Genomic DNA, 5,204 nt, shown 5'->3' on the forward strand with positions numbered 1-5,204 from the left:
TATATATATATATATATAGGAGGTATATGGTTTTTTTTAATATTATTATTAGAATTTTAATAAGTTTTTCTTAGTATCATTTAAGTTACATGTAAATATTTAATTTTCCTATATTGTAAGAAATGTTGGTTAATCTTCTTATCCTTATAATTTATTTTATCTTTTAAAATAAAAGACAAAAAAAAAAGGAAGTGGAGCTAACGTCAAAAGAGTCAAAAATCATATTCTTAATTTAGTTAACTTTGCTAAACTCCCCACTCTTCTCCAGAACTCCTCACGTCTTCCCCCCCTCTCTATCACCACATGTTACTCACTATTTATAATATGCACACTTTTTATTTTTAAAATTCAAATAATTCCTAACTAACACCCATGATTCCCTCCTCCCAGCCCCATTACTCACTCCTTTCATCTCTAAATTCCCCACGTCCCACTCCTCACATCCCAAATATCCCCTCAATCCAATCCCATGATCTGACACATTCTATACAAATAGCACTCACTTGGACAAGGAAAAGGAGGGGAAGAACAGAAGACCTCAAGAAATATTGGATTTTTTTTTTGGAGAGAAAATTTTTGGCTAGTTCCAGTCTTTCATGAGCTGTAGGAAAACAAAAAAAAAACTAGAAGTAGAGTTGGTAATGATATTTGAAGGCACGATGGAGAAGTGTATTTGAGTTTGGAGTGAAAGTTCCTTTCGAGTTCTGTTTCCTTAGAGATTAACCGAGGAGAGCTTAACCCGTGATTTTTCTGTTCGCGGTTCGTTGTCGCTTTTCAAATTCGACATCGAATATTATTACATTCGTTGGATTTTCTAAGAAAATATTTTGCTTCAAAGGTCAGCATACTTACTTAATTCTTGTTATTGTTATGTGTGATGGACGATATGAAGATTTGTTCAATTCAAGTTTAATTTTTTTTTTCTCTGTATTCTTTTGTCTTTGAGTAAAATTTGTTGTTTTCATCTTTATAATGCTTACATGTTTGTTTGGGATGAGAATAAAAGCTAAGTAAAAAAAGAAATAATTTTAAGCTTTAATAGTATCTCTAGTTTAAATCTTTAGATATTCGTTTTAATAAAGAAAGTTCATGTTTCTAAATGATTTATTAGATTAAAAGATGTTGGCGTAAATTTTGTGGTATATTACATAATCTTTAATTAATAATAAATAATTCTTTCTATTATGAGAAATTTATTTTGTATTTGTTTCGTTTGTGTTCGTGATATTTGAGTTTGAAGGAAAGTTTATGAGACCGGATATCCATTTGTTTATTTGAACTAGAAGATACTTAGGAAATGTCTCGCTATATTCTCTTAGATAGACTAGGTATCTCATGATATTTTATTTTACACTTTATATATATAAAAAACAAAGAAAAGGAAAAGAACAAAAAGAACGTCGGCCGATGTATTTAGAATCGTTAAGTTCACTAAAAGTTTATTGGGCTTAATATTATTTTCTCAAAGTTTTTTTTTTAGTAGTATTTTAATCTTCATAAATGGAATTGACATAATACTTTAAATTTTCTGTTACTAAGTGTTATGATTTACGACGATTTAAATTTCTCAATTTAGGTTTATAGTTTAGTTTCTTTTATACCGTGTCCATATGTTAAAAAGAAAAATCATGTAGCTCTTTGTAATGATAAGTGACTTTATGTGTGAGTTGAGAAACTTGTTCTTAAATAACTTGCTCCTAATTTTATTTCAACTAATGTATTTATTTTTATGTTTTCTGTTATGGTTTATGTGAATTAATTGTTTGGGTTATTTTGTTCCATCCTATACTTTGTTGTGAATTTAGCAGTTGCTACGAGAATGTTCTTAATTAATTAAGTTATTTTATAGTTATCCCAAATCATAAAATAATGGCTTGCTAGTTAGAACTTAAAATAAATATTCATAAGTGAGTGAGAAATGTGGATTACGAGTTAATTTAAAGTCTGTTGTAAAAAAAAATAAAATAAAAATAAGAGTGGTAAAAGAAATTGTGAGCGAGCGAGATGAGTTAGGAACTAATTCAAAATTCGTTGTAATAAGTAAAAATATTAATATAGAAATAAATATCTCAAATCTAAAAAGATAAATAAATGAAATACTTTGAATATGCTAGTATGCTTTAGGCACGTGTTAATCAATTGAATCATCGTGATTATGTATACGTTCGCGTGGCATAATTACGATTCCCAAAACTAATACCAAGGTATGCGTTCGCGCAACTTTGGGCGAAACAATCTTAAAAATAATAAAGTGTTATTAATTGTGTATACGTACGCGTGATATGATTCTTGACACACCAAACAAAACGAATACACGTACGCGTGATTCGTTTCAAGATAATTTCATAATTATGAATAATCAAGCAATTAAAAGCGGTAAAAATATAAATATACATAGGTTCTAAAATGAGTAATTAAATAATTTAATTAAGCCAAGTATGATTAAAGTGACCGTGCTAAAATTACGGAATCCGAGAGTGCCTCACACCTTCTCTCGGGTTAACAGAATTCCTTACCCGGTCTTTTGTGTTCACGGACCGTAAAACAGAGTCAACTTTCCTCGATTTGGGATTTAAAATAAACCGGTGACTTGGGACACCATAAATTATCCCAAGTGGCGACTCTGATTAAATAAATAATCCCATTTCGAATAATGTCACTTAAATTGGAAAAAACTCCTTTAGCACCATCCCCCCGGGAAAAAGGAGGTGTGACAATGACTGTTTGATTGTTTGCACAAGGTTTCTGCTATGCCCCTATTGCATATTTACTTTTAGGACTACAAGGCGGTATCTCGGGAGCGCTCTTGTTGCATATTTACTTTTGCGACTATGAAGCGGTATCTTGGGAGCGCCCCTATTTTATATTTACGTTTGGGACTATGAGACGGTACCTTGGGAGCGCTCCTATTGCTTATTTACTTTTGGGACTATGAGGCGGTACTTCAGGAGCGCCCCTGTTGCATATTTATTTTTGGGACTACAAGGCGGTACCTCGGGAGCGCCCCTGTTGTTTACCTCTATTTGTTGTGTTGTTGTTGTTGTTGTTGTTGTTTCTCAACTTGTAAGAATCTTGTTTTTCCTCACGTGTTGTAGTTGTCTTCTGGAATCCCATGTTGTTATCTTTCTATAAATTCTCATTATTCACTTCTCAATCATTTCATTATATTATTATATCTTCTGCCTTGTTTCATATTATTTTCAGTAGAGCCCTGACCTGACCTCGTCACTACTCTATTGAGGTTAGGCTTGGCACTTATTGGGTACCATTGTGGTATACTCATGCTACACTTCTGCACATCGTTTTGTGCAGATCCAGGTACTGTTTATCAGACCAACTACTAGTGAGCTAGTCCGTACGTGGAGACTTCAAGGTGCATCTTCCAGCGTCCACAGACCTCGGAGTCCCCCTCCATCTTTATTATGTTGTTTCCTCACTCCTCATTTGACTTTGATGTATAGAGATATTTAGTATTTTTCTATTTGGAGCTTATGACTTATTTCCACCGGGTTTTGGGAGTTGTAACTATTTGAAATCGCAGTTCTTATTTATTTCAGATGTTGAGGTTGAGTTTCAGCTTTAATTCAGTTATTCCGCATAATTGTTAGGCTTAACTAGTCTTAGATACTAGGTTCCATCACGACATCCTACCGAGAAAAATTGAGGTCATGACCATTGGTCTGCATTAGCTTGACTAATGAAATATTTGAGAGGAACCATGAATTATGGTATCCTATATAGTGGATTTCCTTCTATTTTAGAAGGGTTTAATGAAGCAAACTCGATCTTTGATTCAGATAAGATAAAATCCACTAGTGGTTATGTTTTCACTCTTGGAGGTGGTGCAATATCGTAAAAATCAGCTAAACAAACGATCATTGCTAGATCGACTATGGAATCGGAGTTTGTAGCTCTGGAATTAGCTGGTTCTGAGGCTGAGTGGCTAAGAAACTTCTTAGCTAATATCCCTTTAATAAAGGACGTATTGCCTCATGTGCCTATGCACTGTGATTGTCAAGCGGCAACAGCTATTGTAAAGAATAAATCTTATAATTGTAAAAATAGACACATGAAATTGAGACATGATGTCATAAAGCAGCTACTGAGAGATGGAATAATTTTCATTGACTATGTGAAGTCAGAGATAGATTTAGCTGATCCTCTAACTAAACCCGTGGGAAGAAAATTAATTCTTCAAACCTCAAGAGAGATGGGGTTAAGGCCGACATGTTGTCAATAGAGATAGTAACCCAACCTATGTGATTGGAGATCCCATGAAGTAGGTTCATATGGGTAATAACAAGTCGATATTGACACTGAATCACTAAAAAGAGTGCTTGACTGCTACTAATTGAGAGGTTGAGTTATAACTCTTAATGAATTCATATTCCTTATGGATGGTGTATTTAAATGCAGTATACATTTGATGAATTCACCTATAAGAGAGTGGAGTGGATTGCTCCTATGATATTTTGGCCTAGTCTCTAGAGCTCTCATGAATAACCAGGCACGTGCATGGCCTAGTGACGCAAAACCGTATTGAACAGCAAAATTGTGAGGGTCAAAATGTGATTGATAAAATCTCTGACTTACAATAAGAATTATTGGTTCATATAAATATTATATTTCACCAGTAATTCTATGAGTTAAGTTTTATTGGTCTAAGTTTGGTTCATAGTCTTGAAGATACCAAACCCATTACATCTGAACCATGCAAATCTAACAAGTCAATTCTTACATTCCTTTATCCTTCTCCTATAAATTTAAAATATGTGGGGATTGTGGGAGTATTTTTAAAATTTTAAAATATCCATGTGTCTTTTCATTTTACAAGTGTCCTATCTATTTTTAAGTGACTTCTTGCATGAAGCCTTAAAGCCAAGTGTTGAAAGGTTTCGTCAAGTGGCTATGCAAATCTACCATGTGTCTTCATGCATGGAAGACAAGGTACACTTGTTAATATTGAAGCCAAGTTGACTAATATATTTGGAAAAGTACTAAAAGACTCTCCATACTTGTCATACATGCAACCTCCCTAATTGCCTATAAATAGGTTGTGGAATAGCCATCATACTAACTCAATTCTCAACCAAGAATTCATCTTGCTAATCATTACTTTCTTCCTACAATCATTACATATCTCCAATTTTCTGAACGTGCTGAATTTATTATTTAATTTTGCTGATTCCTGTATCCTCTAAATA

Source organism: Nicotiana tabacum, chromosome 15, assembly GCF_000715075.1.
Source record: "Nicotiana tabacum cultivar K326 chromosome 15, ASM71507v2, whole genome shotgun sequence".
In the NCBI taxonomy this organism is placed as follows: domain Eukaryota; kingdom Viridiplantae; phylum Streptophyta; class Magnoliopsida; order Solanales; family Solanaceae; genus Nicotiana; species Nicotiana tabacum.